The sequence below is a fragment of the Sycon ciliatum genome, chromosome 2, assembly GCF_964019385.1.
Source record: "Sycon ciliatum chromosome 2, ocSycCili1.1, whole genome shotgun sequence".
Lineage (NCBI taxonomy): Eukaryota > Metazoa > Porifera > Calcarea > Leucosolenida > Sycettidae > Sycon > Sycon ciliatum.
This window is the reverse complement of record NC_088644.1, coordinates 42845476-42853348: the sequence shown is the minus strand read 5'-3', so window position 1 is coordinate 42853348 and position 7873 is coordinate 42845476. Positions and strand designations below refer to the sequence as shown.

The 7873-nt window shown below is 45.5% G+C and overlaps 1 long non-coding RNA gene across 1 annotated transcript; it reads left to right on the top strand.

Annotated features, from left to right (window-relative positions):
- The first annotated feature begins 5523 nt into the window (after nt 1–5523).
- LOC135810182 (uncharacterized) lies at nt 5524–7117 on the top strand. Its single transcript, XR_010552285.1, has 2 exons — nt 5524–5845; nt 6526–7117. It is a non-coding gene; the product is annotated as an uncharacterized LOC135810182 (long non-coding RNA).
- Nucleotides 7118–7873: the final 756 nt, after the last annotated feature.

The window sequence follows — 7873 nt, the reverse complement described above, 5'->3', positions numbered from 1 at the left end:
AATGGTAAAGGCGCATGTGCGGCGCGATGCTGTACGACTGCTGTTCTTGACCGGCTAAGCGGTCAAGATATACATAATCCTACACAGTTGCGAGGGCATGACGCTCTGATCAGGCCCGAGGTCTGTGAGTGATCTTGCCCGAGGTCGCGACGCCCAAGGGGCGTAGCCCCGAGGGCGTCGCGACCGCGGGCAAGATCACTCACATGACCGAGGGCCTGATCAGAGCGTCATGCCTGATGCAACTGTGTAGGATTGCGGTTCAGACAAGGCCCACATATATGGAGATGTTCAAAGAGAAAAAAGCCTTGGCAATGGCAAAATGCCGCAATGTCACATTGTGTGCAATGTCCATCACAAACAGATTTGTTTGGTCAGGACTTTCCACTCTTGAGATGAAAGTATTCAAGTACAGTGAAGGCAGTAGTAACGTTAGTAGTACCAGTAATATGATTGGTTGAATAAACCCGTTCTCTGAGTAAGATTGATGATTGTCAGAGTAAGGTTCGAATGCTAGTGCTGAGAAGCTACACTTGTTGAGGTCTGCTTCCCTTACGTGCGTTTCGCCGAGCAACATGCCCAGCTGCAAGGTTGGATGGCGTTTCTGGCCTCCCTACAGACGTTCAAGACGTTCAAGACAGTAGTGAGTAATTTTGGAGAAGCGAGACAAATTTTGAAGAACTCGTCGGAGATGTTGACCAAGGCAAGGACTTCGAAAAATGGTAAGTACGCATGTGCGGCGCGGTGCTGTATGACTGCTGTTCTTGCCCGGATATGCGGGCAAGAACAGCAGTTGTACCGTATCGCGTACAGAATAAGCGGGCAAGATGTAGATAATCAAGCGAGGTACAGAGGGCTTGATGGCTGATCAAAGCCCAAGGGTCCAGCCCGAGGGCCGTAGGCCCAAGGGCTGGGCCCGAGGGCTTTGATCAGTCATCAAGCCCGACTGTACCTCGCTTGAATATGCTTCAGACGATCCCCTTCATTCTTCATTCTTTGGGTGATCTCGAGTGTGGACAATGTCGGCCTTTCGTAGAGCAGCCTGAAGTCTAAAGTGCATGTCGTTTTCGTCCCGTTCGTAAGTTTCACACAGAGATTACAGCAAAGGGAAAGTAATGTCAGTGGACGAAAAACCGGTTTCGTGAGAAATTTCTCAGGACTACGTGTCAAGAGCCAGACGTGGCTGAAGAGTCACGGAAGTATTTTCACTTCGACTGTACACGCCTTGCTCACGCTGCATACTGCTGAGAGTTCTGCGGTGCTGGAGCTAGATTTCCAACTCCACAAGTTGAGAGCCACCGCATCCCCGACCACCACCCCTATCGGTTTCTTGTTCTTATAGCCAGATCACCTTGAAAAGACTGAGATTGGGCATGATCAGGGCTTTGATGGTTTTGTCGTACAGTTGCCAATGGCAGCGGGCTTTGATGGTTTTCTCGTACAGGTTGTCAATGACAGCGGGCTTTGATGGAATATCAAAGCCCGCTCTCCGAGGCTGCTGATTGGTCGTATATGTTCCACAGCGATCAGCAACGGACCAACTTATCCTGCTTACTCACCAGATGGCTCGTGTCTCGGACAAACACAACAGATATGATTGTGCATTTCTTGACTTCAGGAAAGCCTTCGATAAGGTTCATCATCCAACCCTGATTGAGAGGCTGAGTACTTTTATGACTCGAAACTCAGTGAAATGGTTTGAATGCTACCTCAATCAGAGAACGATAGCTGTCAAGATTAAGGAGACGATCTCTCCCCAATATCTTTTGAATTGTGGTGTCCCTCAAGGCTCACATCTTGCACCCCTGCTGTTTTTAATCTACATCAATACCCTTCCCGACACATTGACCCACAGCGCCCCTTATCTATTTGCTGATGATGTTACACTGCTCAACACTCATAACATCGGTTTACCTGTTGGTGAGAATCTGGCCAATTTCCAGTTGGATTTAACAAGCTGCCCGCGCTGGGCTAGAGGCATTCACGGGGAGTTTTCTGCGGCCAAGACCACCATGTTCTCCAACTATGCTCCTCCACCCTCTTCGTCTGTCCAAATGGACAACGTACCACTCAATGTTAAAAGTACCGTAATCCATCTAGGCGTTGAGATCAGCACTAATCTTAAATTCCAAGACCATTTCACTACTGTGTTCAAAAAGTTTCGCCAACGTGTAAATTTGTTATGCTTTATGGGCCGTCATCTATCGCATGGACATATTGCCCTACTCTACAAGTCATATGTACGACCCACAGTAGAGTACGCTATCCCTGTCTGGTGCTTCAGACTTACCGCTACCCAGCTAGAATCGCTTGACATTTTACAAGCAAAGATCTGCAGATGCCTGCTGCGGTCTGCGAAGATTGATTTTGATCGCTATGAATCGAAGAATAATTTAAATAGGCTGTGTAATTTGGAATCCCTTCACTTCCAACGCACTTACATTTCCATCACCGTTTTGTTCAAGTATATCCATTGGCACCCAGATTATCTATCCCGCTTTGACATCAATATCTCTTCTAGCGCACGCCGACCAAACAAACTGATTTTCAATTCTCATGGCCGCATCTCTTCCTCTCTCTTTCTGCATAAGATCGGAAAGCTGTGGAACTGCCTTCCACCAAGGCTGACATCCCAAGATTCACTTTCTAAATTTCAGCAGCAATATCGCTTGCACGTGAAAAGGTTTAAATTTGACTGTAGTGGTATATCCCTTGACATTTAAATTAATTGTTTTATTTTTAACAACCCAGCCCTGTGTTTATTGCTAATTTATGTAGCATACACTGTAACACGTGTAGTTTTCCTCACTGTTTATTTCTATTGCATGATTTGCATCAGGAGATCCCCTCGACAGGCCATCGCCTCTGGGAGATCCTTTAATAAAGATTATTATGTAACCTAGCAAAGGGCACGTGGGTCGTTTGAACTACTGATCTTGCCCGCTTATTCTGGCCGCTCATTGGCTGTGGCCTGGCAACAAGCACGTGCCATGTCTGAACGACTGTTCAGGTTTTTACCGTACCGTTTATATGGTTGTAGCCAATGAGCGACGTTCCCGCGGTGGCCTTGATGAGCCGATAAAGCCCGTGGTCAATGGATACGGAAAAATACGGTAGCAATAAAGCCCGTCGTCAATGGCACCCCGTACTCTGTCAGCCTAGCTCTGCAGGGGTCTGTGGCAGTTTTTCGTTGTCAGCTCAGTTCACATCTCACATTCGACTGTGAACATGCTCTGGTACCTGGAAACAGCCTGTCCGAAAACGGCATGAAAAGTGTCTACACATCGTGGTCAGTTTTCAACTCAAGTTCTTGTTGTTGTGAGTGGAGATGAAATTTTACGATAGTTGTGAATAAGGGAAAGAGCATGCACCCATCTATCTGCTAAGAACCAAGCTGAAATAAGTGGCACACATCGCGATCAGTTTTCCACTTTCTGTTCTACATGTACCGGTACTAAAAAAAGGAGTTGACGAGTTGCCGAACTTTTCTGATAATTTTGAGGAAGCGAAAGATCATGGACCAAGGATCATCCCATCCATGAGAAGCGGACGAATCTGAAACTCACAAGCTGAAACCACCACGTCCCCGACCACCACCCCTATACGTGTCTTGCTTTTATAACAGAAAGGCGAAAGACAAAACCTGAAACACCATCATAGAGGTCAGGCAGGACTTTTCGCCTTCATCAAGGCCTCGTGCGTACGGCCGCAGGCGCAGGCCTCGGCGCTACGCGCCTTGGCCGTACGCACTCGGCCTTGATTCAGCCGTAAAGTCCTGCCAGACCTCTATGATTGTCTACATCTTGACTGCCTACTCTGGCCGCTCATTGGCCGTCTCCTGGCAACAAGCACGTGCCATGTCTGAACACAGAATCTAGCATGCGCATGCAGTCTTGCAGGCGCTGGCGAAATAAATAATGAAGTCAAGACGCAAATAAATAACACAATGAGCGATCGTTGCAGGAAAACAATTACTACTTCAAGGAAAGATGAGAAGTGAAACGACTAGCACTAGAAGAAATAGAATAGAATATAGAACAAGGACAATGGAAGCGGACTACGGATGAAGCTACAATGAGGTAAGAGGCATGACACACTGATGACAGATGTCACCACAACAAATACATATTAGAGAGGTTCTGCACAACGAAAATTCGAACGAAGTTTCGCGACAGGCCTTGCGAAAATGTGTACGAATTTTCGCACGAACTTTGTGTTCTGCACATTTTCGTAGTTTGCACGCGCCAAGTGCACGTACGACATGCCCCAATCTCACGAAACTTCCTACGAAAGTTCATTTCGCGTTCCCTCCAAGTTTCGCGTCCAAAGTTGCGAAAGTTCGTGCGAAGTTTCTCACTTCGTGACGTAGAGCGAAAGTTCGTACACATTTTCGTTTTGCAGAACCTCTCTAATACGTCTCTGAGTTGCACTCCCTTGGTATCTCATCTAGTGCTCTACAATGGTTTTGTAGCTATCTGACTGAAAGAAGTCAACAAGTTCGAATTGCAAACTCAGTCTCCTCGTCAGTGCATTGTTCCCGTGGTGTGCCACAGGGCAGTGTACTTGGTCCCTTGCTGTTTGTTCTATACACGCGCCACTTAGATGCCATCCTGCCTGAAGAAGTCATCCACCAAGAGTTTGCGGATGACATCTCCGACATGCCTTGTTCATGATTGTATTTTCCTCTTCCTCCTTTTCTTATATCACCACCTTCATCATTTTGCGAGAACTGTGGCAATACGCCCAGTGCTAAGGCAGATTTTGCCTGTGCCTCTGGTGAAGTGTGTTTGATGATCAGCTGGCTTAGTTTTTCTCCACCTCTATCCTAATTACATCAGTCCCCAATTTCATTTATTACTGCTTTCTATCTGCATTCGCCACCTTTTCATTGGGCAGATCTGCCCGTTTGGTTTGCGAATTAAAATAAACAAAACAACAACAACAACAACAACAACAACAAGTAAAATAAAGCTAAACAAACAAACAAACAATCGTAATGTTTGTCTACACACGCATTGTCTCGTCACACTGCACACATTGTCATATTATCACATCTCCCCCAGGTGACATCACGTCAACAGTTAACTACGGGAACGAACAGGAGGAACGAGACCAGCACGGTTGCGAAGACGATGACCACCAACTTGAAGTGGTTGGGCTGGCACATCAGAATCAGAATCACTAGTACTTGAAGCACATGCATCATCATACTCAGGCACACTCACACTTGACGGCTTAAAGGGGCACTCCGGCTTCATTTTCGACGCCGAGTTTTCGATGCCAAGACGAAGGTAGGTGAAAGAGAAGACACCTCGAACAAGAACGAGTCTCCAGAAGCGATCGAGTCGAGCAGGAAGACGACTTTTGAATTTCGGCCGAGCGAGCGCTGATGACGTAATGAGGGATTAGCTTGCCAGTGGAAATGCATCTGCGCACATACATATCACACACTTTTTGGCCAATTTTCAATCGAAGAAGAGGTTGTTTGCTATGTTCTCCCAACGCCGTGAGCGATCCCATCTTCTATACCCTTCCAGGTACCCTGAAGGTCCTCCAGAGGAGAATTTATCTCCATCAAAGCGTTGTTGATCCGCTAAATTCGTCTCGAGACATATTCACCCAGTGCAGTGCTGATAAATGTAGAATGTTGAATCTGTGATAATTGTCGACGATGGAGAGAGAGGCTGATAGCCGCTGTCGCAGGGAGAGTGAAGCTGCTGGAAGTAACAACAGGGAGCCCGTTTGTATCACCTGAACAACCAGACTTCAAAGCAGCTTGACCAAATCGGAGGGTGCCTCGTTGCTTATCGTGAATATTACACCGACATGAATTACTACAAGTATACTGGTGAGTTTTTATCTTGTTTTGTTCGTATGCTAGTACCCTGGCCTGGAGTTCTCGTTAGCAAATTCCTATTCCCTGGCGTTTTCTAAACATTCCGTGTAGGACTGAATACGTGATCAAGTATTCCGATTTGGGTAGATGTGGAATTTGGACATGTATTTTATTAAAAAAAATCTTTTCCAAATAGAGCGTTTGTAGAGAAATGGTTGCCCAAATACAACAAAATTTATTCTGCAGTTCTACAACTAACTTGTACTGAAATCCAGTCGAAGTAAAAATGATTCTTCATGACAGTTGGGGTCAATGAAATCTGATCCAGGCATAATGAATGGTGACGCCTGCCACCCCGGGAACGAATGCCCATTTGGTGGGGGATACCAAAGTACTCGAAAGTAGTGCGTGTTTCAATGTGGCATGGAAGTTTTATGATCTCTGGTCAATGCAACATACAATAGCCATCATGAATTGCAGGCCTCGAACGCAACTCCGACCAGAATTGGCAGTTCCCTAAGTTAGATGCTTTATAATTCCATGGCCCCAGCTGTAGTTATAGAGGGTTTTTTGCACATTATTCTTATAGTCGATAGGTTTATACTGATGGCCACAAACAACGGCAGTTCAAACTTCACTGATGTGTTCATGAGCTGAGAGATTTCTCTCCACTATTTCTGTTGTGCACACAGGTTTGTCCAATATGCATTGACCGTATTGGGTATGGTACCTGCTCTGAGAAGGGAATCGCTGGAGCCACAGTCCAACTATACAGGCTTTCAAGAAACAGAGAGGAGCCATCTTTGCAAGCTGATACCTGATGTGTACCGACAGAATTCTCACGAGATACCTTACAGACTACGCCTGGTGTATACTTCATAGTACTCCTTCGACTACTGTCTAGAATCAAGTCGACTGAAGCAAGTTCAAACAACTCTGGCTTCAAACGAGCCGTCGATTAGACAAACAAAACATTCTCTCATATACTAGAGCACTCTGACAACTCACGACCTATTCCTAACGATTGCCACCGCTTATAAATATGTAGAGTACTGATTGGAATGTGCTCACAATCTCAACAATCCAGTGCTATAATTATTTGAACTATGTGTTCCTTCCATAAATGTTGTATCCACATATAATCCACAGTGCTGCAAAGTTTCAGAGTTCTCAGGGTATCAAACAAAATTATTTCAAATACAGTGAAATAGTTCGTGGACATTATAGCGTAACTTGTAGTTCCCTGGTCCTTTTCTTTGCTATAAATTAATCCTTTGCTCTCTAGCCACCGGCGAGTCCAACAGTGAAATTGTTAGTTCATATTTATGTGGGTATGTGGGGGGGGGGGGGGGTGAACATATTTCTATATAAGGGACCTGCAACTGTAATACCACAGTACAGTAGATAGCAAATATGTAGAAAACAGAAATGCATGTTCCCATCATTGTACATGGACGGGCGCAGCAGGCAGAAGCTATCAGCCAGAACAGGATTTACAATCGCCTAGAGATACTTCAGCTATTCCAGTATTCTCCGTGAGCTGTCCCATTCCACAATGGTTCATGCCACCATTATTTCTGGTAGTATCCATGTGCATAATTCCAAGAACATCTCGGATTCTTCAACAATTTGTGCCACGGCAAAAGACAACGCTTGACTCGGTCACTGGGGCTGTCAAACTTCACATCACAAATGAACTTCAATTTCTCATCTGGTTCAAGTATATGTACTGCCATGACTTGACCATGCTTCATCCACAGCTGGGCGAAGATTGTGGCGTTGAATTCCATAGCGCACCTTCTTGCTGCCATGCAGGAATAATATGTTGAGAGAAGTGAACATATTTTTACTAAAAAAACAACAGCCACTGAAGAGGATAGCATTAGCAATAGCCTTGGGTGAATTTCCTGCAGGTACACGTTGTTGGTAGGTCTACTGGTCGGTCTCCGTATCGTCAAGTTCAGAAACCACCTGTACTACACATCTTGTAGAAGGGATCCTGATCGAAAATTTTTCTGATCATAAAATTCACTAAACTGA